This window comes from Triturus cristatus, chromosome 5_2, assembly GCF_964204655.1.
Source record: "Triturus cristatus chromosome 5_2, aTriCri1.1, whole genome shotgun sequence".
In the NCBI taxonomy this organism is placed as follows: domain Eukaryota; kingdom Metazoa; phylum Chordata; class Amphibia; order Caudata; family Salamandridae; genus Triturus; species Triturus cristatus.
The window spans coordinates 380521029-380531679 of NC_140588.1; the positions used below are offsets into that span (position 1 = coordinate 380521029).

General features: G+C 48.2%; 1 long non-coding RNA gene across 1 annotated transcript in view; it reads left to right on the forward strand.

Annotated features, from left to right (window-relative positions):
* The window catches only part of LOC146823036 (uncharacterized), a 137321-nt gene extending 127416 nt beyond the window's left edge, over nt 1–9905 (forward strand). The window contains exon 3 of the long non-coding RNA XR_014962123.1: nt 9666–9905. This is a non-coding gene — a long non-coding RNA (uncharacterized LOC146823036). The remainder of the gene's footprint in view (nt 1–9665) is intronic.
* The last annotated feature ends 746 nt before the right edge of the window (nt 9906–10651 follow it).

Consider the following 10651-nt stretch of genomic DNA (forward strand, 5'->3'; position numbering starts at 1 on the left):
GCCAAATGGAAATAATAATGTATAGCTTTGTGGTGGCAGGATACATGCATCCAACAGACCTTAGTAGCCAAAACATCTCCATCACACCAGTAGTGCTTAAAATACGAAACCCCTTGCATAATATTGTGCATAATGGATCTAAAAATACAATACGATACATTAGTCTGTTCCAATCTCGCAAACCACTATCCTAAATGGCAACTTTTAAAGATCATGAAACACATCAATACCAAATATTTACTTTGGGGCTGATTCACAGAACTAATCTGAGATAAAGTCCTAAACGTACTACTTTTGGTATTCACAAAGGCATTTAGTAGTAGTAAAGTTAGGTCTCCTACTACTGCCAAACTGAGACAAAATCCTAACTTTACGACTTTCAGTATTCACAAAAGGCATTTAGTAGTAGTAAAGTAAGTTTAGGATTTTATCTCAGATTATTTCTGTGAATCAGCCCCTTTGACCTTGGTCAATGATTAGCCAACATTCTGAAACTGCTACTAAACCATAGAAACGATAGTAGAGTGCTGTACAACTGCATGTAAGATCAGTGATTCACAGTGTATTTCAAGACACAATTCTTTACTATGCATTTTTGTCTGTCTTTAAATTGTTCACCAGTTAGCCATGGTAAATGCTTTCTATCTATTTATCTATTCTATGCATGCAATCACTAAGCTTTAGCACAGTTAAAATATTGGGTCATACATATTTTGGGTAGGATGAAGTGGTTTAGGGTAGAGTGGGATGATGTGCGATGGTGTGATGTGTTGAAAAGGTATGGCATAGTCTTCAAGGTATGAGGTACAGCTATACAGTGTGGCTTAATGTGATGAGATATTTTATGAAATTATGCTAAATGTTGTGTTGGATCGAGTGAATAGGTGTTTGGTGGTATGGTAAAGTATGGTGTGATGTGGAGTGATGTGACATTATACGATAAGCCACATGACATTGTGTGATTGGGGCTGTGAAGTATAGTGTGATGTGGAATGGTGTGATATCGAGGAAAGAGTTATGGGTTGTGTGCTATTGTGAGAAAAAGCTGAATGATGTGTCTGTTCTGGGGTCTGTTACAAATGTGGTGTAGGATAGTGTAGTCATTTACAGTATGGTATCGTGAGGTTTTTGAGTGGTCTTGTGGCATTATGTGTTTAAGTATGGTGTTTTGTATGTAGGTTGGTGCTGTTGTGTGGTAATGCATCATGAGGTTTAGCGAAAGGTGATGAGGAACTGTGTGATGCACCATCATGTGGTATTGTGGTGCAGAGTGTAATGTTATCAGGAGACATTTCAACTGCTGTGTGATAGATTAATGCAGAGTTTTTTGGTTGAATATTGCACTCCCTATGACAATTGTGATTTTAGAATTGGGATTCCTGGTCGGCTGACCTAGGCCAGTCAGGAACCACCACTCTAGGCAGGGTAAGCTAAGTTCACACTGAAAGATAACCTGTGCTCACCCTCTGGTAGCCTGGTACAGAGCAGTCAGGCTTACCTGACGAGGCAATGTGTAAAGTATTTGTGCAATACACACACACACAGTAACACAATGAATACACCACAGAAAGACTCCAACCAGGTTTATAAAAATAGATTATTATATTATGAACTAAACAAGACCAAACAAACAAGAATCCAACCTATAGAATCTGAAATATTGAATTTTAAAGGAATCAATGCGGTAAAGCCCTTAGAAGCAAGTAGCGCTAAAGAGGTTACTTTAGTTTGCGCTGGACCAGGGATAAGTCAAATGCTCGGCCAACCACCATGGAGTGTCTGCCGGCTACAGGACACATGCAGGCCCTGGTGAATAAAGTACCTTTCCTGGTCGCAATAGTGAGACGCATCATGAGATGCGTTGACGCTCTATGCGCTGATGGCGATGTGTCGGATCCTTAGATGAGTGCCAGAGTTGAGGTGATTTCAGCGCTATGCCAGTGGCTCCATGCAATTGAGGTGCTGCATCTATCTGTCCCAGCTGCAGCCGCGATGACATGCTGTCTGATGTGTTGATCTCGGGAGGCAATGCGCTGATTCCGCTGAAATGCACCGATTTTACTCCGTCAACTGGGTCGATGGGCTGGTTCTGCTACAAGCAGATATGCGACGTATTGAAGTCTGTGTTGCAAGTATCCGTGCCACTACCAGTTATCCAGGTACAGGAGCAGGAGGATAGACTTTGATATCACTGAGTCTCAAGCAACGGGACGCAAGCCAACAAGCACTTGAAGCACACTTGGACTGAAGGCAGAGCCTGTCTCTCCTTCAGCAAAGTTAGAAAGCAGCAGGCAGTAGGTCAGCAAGCAGAAAAGCAGCCCTTCCATATCAGCAACCCAGATGAGTCTTGTTAGAAATGGTGGTCTCTAGTTGGCAGAAGTAGGTACCTTTGTCCAAATAGGGATCCTTGCTTCTAGTCAGAATAAGGGGGGTGCACTCCTAAAATAACCCCTGCTCACCCCTTGGTAGCTTGGCACGAGCAGACAGGCTTCTCTCAGAGGCAGTGTGTAAAGCATTTGTGAACACATACAGTAATACAGTGAAAACACTACAAATGGACACCACACCAGTTTAGAAAAATAAGTAATCGTTATCTAAACCAAAACAAGACCAAACAACAAAAATTCACACTACAGTAATACAAATAAGGCTTTAGAATGATAGAAATATTTCAGTTCAGTGCAAGTGTAAATGTGACACTTGTCTCACAAAGTACATTGGATGCGTCACGCAAAACAGGCTACAGGGAAGGTAATGCGTTGGTTCTTTACACGCAGGGAAGGTGATGCATTGGTTCCTTGCTTCGGGGGAGGTGATGCGTCAGTTCCTTACTGCAGCGCAGTGGAGGTGATGCATCGGTTCCTTACAGGAGAGGAGGTGATACGTGGGGTTCTTACTGCGTCCCCCAACGATGCAACAGTCTTGGCGCCTCAATGCTATTCGTCTATCCGGTACGATGCGTGGTTTAGTGCAGCCGCACAGCAGGCTTGCGTCGGGATCGGTGCGGTGACCCAGGACTTCGGAGATCGTTGCACCCAATGCGTCGTACGGCTATTTCTCGAGCCGCGGCAGGCGCTGCAATGGTTTCTTCGGCGATGCATCGGAAACAAGTGAGGATGCAACACGCTTCTTCGATGTTGGGTTAATTTTCCAGCTCCCAGCAACAAACAGTCTCTAGAGGTCCTAAACAGCAGCAAGCACCTCTTTGCAGGTTGGAATACCCAGCAAGGAAATTCAAGGGAGCTGGTGCTGAAGTCTTTGTGTCCCTGAGACTTCAGAACAGGAGGCAAGCTCAGTTTCAATCCCTTGGAGATCTTTTCTTCATTCAGGTAACAAAGGAGACAGCAAAGTCCTTTTTCTCCTTTCCCTGGCAGTAAGTAGCCACTGCAGGCCAACCCCAGACAACAAACAACACAGGGTCAGTATTCCTCCTTAGCTTCTCAGGCTAGTCTCCCTGGCAAAGGTTCCTCTTAATTCCCAGAAGTGATCTAAAAGTATGGGGTCTGGGCCCATCTTTTTAAACAACAAAATCATTTGTTCTCTGAAGGCAGAGAGTGTCTGTACCCAACCAAAACCAGTTCTGTCCTCACTGGTGCAGCTTCCTGGCAGGAGGTGGAGACAGCATTGTTGAAGGCAGAAGAAGCCCATTCAGGTGAAAGGAAATCTACTCCCCCTACTCTAAATTCAGCTCAGTTCTATTCAGCCAAGCCCTGACTCATCAGACTTCTGGAGCCGCTGCCTCTCTCCATCCCCTGTCATCCAAAAGCCAGACATGCAATACACAAACCTAGCAGAGGTACACTGGATGGCTAGGCAAGAAAATACCTACTTTCTAAAAGTGGTATTTTCAAACACACAATGTAAAAATCACCCTCGCTAACAGATTCATTTTAACATTCTTAGTTCAGGCATACTAAGCCCCAGGGCCAGTTATGTTTATAAGATGTTATAAACAAACTCCCCATTCTGACCTATGGGAACAGGTAGCCTTGCAATAGTGAAAAACGAAATTGGCAGTTTTTCACTATCAGGATATGCCACACACATCAGGGCATGTACTACCTTTCACATACAATGCACCCTGCCCACAGGGGTACCTTGGCCCTACCTTAGGGGGTGACTAATATGTAGAAAATGGAAGGTTTAGGGACTGGCAAGTGAGTGAACTTGCCAAGTCGACATGGCAGTCCCAGAATGCACACCTTTTACTGGTTGCTTCTGAGGGTGGCACAATCAGTGTTACAGCCCAGTAGCAGCATTTGATTTACAGGCCCTGAACACACACAATGCACTATACTAGAGTCTGACAAGTATTTCAAATATGCCAATCATGGAATCACTAATCCATAACACCAATTTACAAAGGGAGCACTTGCACTGTGGCACTGAACAGCAGTGGCATAGTGCCCAAAGCATCTAGACCAGCAAAGCGGAGTCCAACACACAGCAAAAACACAGGAGGCAACAGCCAAAAATGGAAGGGAGACCAACGCCAATGGTGCCAGGTCTAACAAGTCCTTTAAGCAGCACAGCAGTTCTTCTGGCAGAACTTAGTTACAAGTCCAGTAGTGTCTTATTTTAGGGGGTCAGAGACCCAGTAATTGTACCCAAAAGTGCCTTTGATGTGGCGATGACTCCAAAGCCGCTCTCTGAAGTGCACAATTATCCCTTGCAACCCAGTCCTTTCAGCCAGGCTATCTGTGAGGGGTAATCAGTCCTTTGTGTGGGGACAGGACACAGCCTATTCAAGTGAAGTGTTAGCCCCCCCCCCTCCATCATGTCCAGACAGGGCCATCAGAATGCGGAGGCATGTAGATAGGTACTCAGAAATACATATCCTTCTGTATTGTGGTTATCTAGAGGGAATGCTAAAAGTGTACCTGTCACCCACCCAGGACGTTTATTGGAGACAGGCTGTCAGGCACACAGAGCAGTACGTACAGAGAAACATCCACTTTCTAAAAGTGACATTTCTAAAACAGAAATGTTAAATCCAGCTTCACCAGTGAGGAGGATTTATCATTACTATTCCATAGATTCTCCACTATGATCAGGAATTACAGCTTAAAATTGTTTTAAGAAATTCCTAATGCTAACCTATGAGAGGGGTAGGCCTAACAGTAGTGAAAAACAAATTTAGGTGTTTGTCACTACCAGTACATATTTAGATTAAACACACATATCCTTCCTTTTACTTACATGTCACCCTGCCTTTTGGGTTGCTTAGGGCCTACATTAGGGGTGACTCATATGCAATATAAGGAGAGTTTGGAGCTTGGCAAGTAGTTTTAAATGCCCAGTCAAAGTAGCAGTAAACTGCACTCACAGTCCCTGCAACTGCAAGTCTGAGACCGGTTTGAAAAACTACTCATGTGGGTGGCACAGTTAGTGCTGCAGGCCCACTGGTAACATTTGACTTACAAACCCTTGGTATGTTGCACCACTTTACAAGATACTTACTAGTGAATCAAATATGGCAATCTGGTATACACCAATGTCACCATGTGTAGGGTAAACACACATGCACTTTAGCACTGGTTAGCAGAGGTAAAGTGCTCAGAGTCCTACGGCAAACTAAAAGAATCAGCAAAAATAGGAGGTAAAAGGCAAAACATCTTAGGGAAGACAAAAACCCGCAAGAATATCAGGTGCAACAGTGTTCATTGTAGTTTAATGTAGATTATCTTCAGGACTCTTGTGCACCAAATGTTTACTTTTAATCCAATCCAATCCAATCATGGAATTTATATCGCGCACTACTCACCCGGAAGGGTCTCAAGGCGCTTGGGGGAGGGGGTCTGCTACTGCTCAAACAGCCAGGTCTTGAGCTGTTTCCTGAAGGCGAGGTGGTCCTGGGTCAGCCGCAGGTGGACGGGCAGGGAGTTCCATGTCTTGGCCGCCAGGTAGGAGAAGGATCTTCCTCTGGTGGTGGCTCTCTGGACGCGAGGGACGATGGCGAGGGCGAGATTCGCGGATCGTAGCTGGCGGGTGGGCGTGTAGAAGGTCAGGCGGTCGTTGCGGTACCTTGGGCCCAGGTCGTGGAGGGATTTGTGTGCGTGGGTGAGGAGTCTGAACGTGATCCTCTTGTTGACCGGGAGCCAGTGCAGGCCTCTCAGGTGGCTCGATATGTGGCTGTGTCGTGGGACGTCCAGGATGAGTCGGGCGGAGGCGTTCTGGATACGCTGAAGTCTCTTCTGAAGCTTGGCTGTTGTACCGGCATAGAGGGTGTTTCCGTAGTCTAGTCTGCTGGTGACGAGGGCCTGGGTGACCGTCTTCCTGGTCTTGGTTGGGATCCATCGGAACATCTTGCGGAGCATTCGGAGGGTGTGGACGCAAGATGAGGAGACGGCGTTGACTTGTCTGGTCATTGATAGGGAGGAGTCCAGGATGACGCCCAAGTTGCGTGCGTGGTCCGTTGGCTTGGGTGCGGTGCCGAGGGCCGGGGGCCACCAGGAGTCATCCCATGCGGAGGGCGACGGTCCCAGGATGAGGACTTCCGTCTTGTCCGTGTTCAATTTCAGGCGGCTGATGTTCATCCATTTGGCGACGTCTCTCATCCCTCCGTGTAGGCTGGCTTTGGCGGTGTCGGGGTCTTTGGTGAGTGAGAGAATCAGCTGGGTGTCATCGGCGTAGGAAATGATGTTGAGGTTGTGTTGGCGTGCGATGGCAGCGAGGGGTTTCATGTAGATGTTGAAGAGAGTGGGGCTGAGCGACGATCCTTGCGGGACTCCGCAGATGACTTTGGTTGCCTCAGAGCGGAACGGAGGGAGGTGTACTCTCTGAGTTCTGCCGGAGAGGTATGAGATGATCCAGTCCAGAGCCTTCCCTTGGAGGCTGGTGTCGTTGAGGCGTTGGACTAGGGTGCGGTGGCAGACAGTGTCAAATGCTGCGGAGAGGTCTAGGAGGATGAGTGCCGCTGTTTCACCGTTGTCGAGCAGGGCTCGGATGTCGTCGGTGCCTGCGATGAGGGCGGTCTCGGTGCTGTGGTTGGCTCTGAATCCGGACTGCGATGGGTCGAGGGATCCGTTAGTCTCGAGGAAGGTGGCCAGTTGCTTGTTGACGACCTTCTCGCTGACTTTGGAGGGGTAAGGCAGGAGCGAGATGGGGCAGAAGTTCTTGAGGACGGTCGGATCCGCTGTTGGTTTCTTTAGCAGGGCGCTGAGGTCGGCATACTTCCAGCTCTCCGGGAAGGTTGCTGTGTCGAAGGAGGTGTTGATGATGTCTCGGAGGTGGGGTGCGATGGTAGAGGCGGCCTTGTTGAAGACATGGTGGGGGCACGGGTCGGTCGGGGATCCGGAGTGGATGGTGTTCATCATGCGTGTCGTTTCTTCGGGGGTCACCTCGGTCCATGTTTGGAGGATGGCGGCGGGGTGTGTAGGTTCGACCGATGGGTGCGGGGGTGGAGCGCCGAAACTGTTGTGGATGTCGGTGATCTTGCGGTGGAAGTACGAGGCGAGGGAGTCGCAGAGGTCCTGCGAGGGAGTGATGTCATTGTTGCCGGTGCTGGGGTTGGAGAACTCCTTGACGATGTTGAAGAGCTCCTTGCTGTCATGGGCGTTCTTGTCCAGTCGTTCCTTCAGAGATTTCTTCTTGGTGGTGCGGATGAGCTAGTGATGTCTGCGGGTGGCGAGTTTGAGGGTGGTCATGTTGTCGGCGGTTTTGTCGAGGAGCCAGGCCTTCTCGAGGGTGCGGCAGGCCTTCTTGGGGTCCTTGAGTTCGTTGGTGAACCAGGGGGCCTTCTTGCTTCTGGGCCTGGTGAGTGGGTTCCTCAGTGGGGCGAGGTCGTTGGCACAGGAGGTCAGCCACTGCGTGAGGTCGAGGGCTGCTGTGTCAGGGTCCGTTGTCCTGACAGGTGGGTTCTGGCTGAGGGAGGTGGCGAGCTGGTCGACGGTGATCTTGCTCCAGTTTCTGTGGGGAACCTGCTCCGGGTGGTGGTGGACCGTGTTCTTTTTGTAGCTGAAGTGGACGCAGATATGGTCAGTCCAGTGAAGTCCGGTGGAGTGGCTGAAGGTGACGTGCTTGCTGGATGAGAAGAGGGGGTCGAGCGGGTGGCCGGCGTAGTGGGTGGGGGTGTTGACCAGTTGCTTGAGTCCGAGGTTGGCGAGGTTGTCCAGCAGGGCGGTGGTGTTGCGGTCGTTGTTGTTCTCCAGGTGGAAGTTGAGGTCCCCGAGGAGGATGTAGTCAGTGGAGGGGAGGGCATGAGGGCTGATGAAGTCCGCGATGTCTTCGCAGAACTGTGCGCGTGGTCCCGGGGGTCTGTAGATGAGGGTGCCTCTGAGGGTAGTCAGTCGAGATGCGAATGGTGCTTTTGTGAACGATGGCGATGCCCCCTCCGATCTGGTTGACGCGATCCTTCCTGATGATCTTGTAGCCGTCCGGGATGGCTATGGCGATGTCGGGGGCTGAGGAGGCGTTCATCCAGGTTTCAGTGAGGAAGGCGACGTCTGGAGATGCGGTGTCGAGGAGGTTCCAGAGTTCCACGGCGTGTCTGTGGACGGAGCGGGTGTTGATCAGGATGCACTTGAGGTGGTTGCTGTTGTCCGTCTTGATGAGTGCGGTGCCGGTTCGGAGGCAGGAGAAGTTGCAGGATCGGCAGGCGAAGGGTCCACGGGTGCGTCGCGGGGATGCTTGGTAGCACCCGGGAGCTCGGGCGGTGTTGAGTGCGATGAGGGTGGCGGCATCGTAGGTCCTGCGGGGGGGTTGGCGGACGCGGGCGCCAGGGGGTCTGGTGCTGGGCGCGGGCCAGGCACGGACGGGCGCAGACGGGCTTACCTTTGGCGCACCTTCGGCGCTCAGTCGCTGAGGGGGTGTCATAAGTAAGGAGCCGGGAGGGGGGGTCAGCTGGGAGGCGGTAGACCAATGGGCACAGAGTGGGGGCGGGGTCAGGGGTCAGCGGCGGGAAAGGAAGAAGCGGAACCGGGGCAGCGGCGGGGGAGAAAGCGCGAGTGAGGGGGCACCTACCGAGTCAGCAGGTCAGCGGCGGCGGTGAGGCAGGGTAAGCAGAGGACCGGGGGAGCAAGCTTGAGGCAGCAGGAGCAGTCGCGAAGATACAGGCAGCAGGAGGCGTCCGTAATCAGCAGGCAGCAGCAGGAGGTGAGGAGCGACCAGCCGTATAGACTTAGTACACATAAAAGTGAACTAAGAATGCTTTGACCCAAATTCTCTTTGAAACACTTTGCAAATCACCTTTTCTTTAGAAAATAAATGTACCTGGGAGAATGGGAAAATCAACCGATTCATTACAAAAACAAACTAATTCAGGATAAATCAGTTCTATAAATTATAATATTAGTCTTGAAAAGAACACTCCTAATAATGAAAACAATACATGTCCCACAAAAGCTGATGGGAAACTTCTTCATCTCGCAGTGTGCATGTAAAGTGAGTTTCTTAACTAAACTTGCAGTTCATAAACATGTTTTAGCCCAGCTCTGTTGTCCAAAATAGTGTGATGCACAACCTATGTAATGAAATCAGTGTAAATTTATTTTTCCTTTTTTTTTAAAGGAGGATTGGATCATTACTATTAGGGGTTGACAAACCTATTAAAAACTCAATCAAACAATAACCATGCAAAAGAAGGTTTTATGCACAATAATTTATTTTTGTCTGTAGTTTCAATATATTGGTTGACTGTTGACAGTGTTTTCTTTATTTGTTTTTAGGAAACTCGTGTCCGGTCTACACACCCAGCAAGAATAATCACAATTTACATCGTGCTGGGTCCCTGAGTGGCGATCTGTGGTCTGCACTTTACTGAACTCATTCTATTTATGTGATATGCTAATGACAATTTTAGGCGGTGTGACCAAATAGTGGTCTTTTTCAAACTATATATATTTTTAAAGAATTTGATCCCTATTCAACCTGAATAAAAACCAAATGAATGATGATCATTTTTTCAATTCTAACATGCCTTTGTTTGACAAATAAATGATATTGAAATATTTTATTTTATTTCATTCTATTTGCATTTTGGTACTTTTGTTGCGGGCTGGGAAAGTCAAGCTAAATAAGTAAGTGGGTGTGAAACTCACAAGGCAAGCACACACATGACATGTGACTTTTGTTTGAAAATGAATACCATGTTTTTGACCTACCAGGAATTGAACTTGTAGGACAAGTAATTCCTTTGGAGAGCAAAACTATCTCCAAAAATAAATAAGCCATGAGGTGGTAGTAGTATTGATAGACACTGAATGGCAGCAAACCAATATTTCTAGGACAACATCTTAGGCACTGTACTGGGAAACTATGTCCCAGAACATTTTTGCATAGAAGAATTCAGCCCATGCATTGACAACCCGGGAAGTCAACCTTTTAGCTAGGCAATAGGAAACAGTTGTTACAATGCAGGCCTTACCGTGCAATGTCTTTACCATGCACCATTTACCATGCATTGCCTTTATAATGCAATGCCTTTACTACACATCCCTTTACCACGCATGCCTTTACAGTGCAAGGTAAGTGTATGTGTACATATTGATATATATGAGGAGCACTGGCCAATTACAGATTCCCTATGCTACCATTCTTTATGTGCTGTTTGCAAGAACTCTTTCTATACATGTTGCTTTCCCCCAGTCACTGCTTGCTTAGTTTGGCTTCTCCCTTCTGCTTTGCGCTAGAAGCCCTCCCCACATCTGTCGCA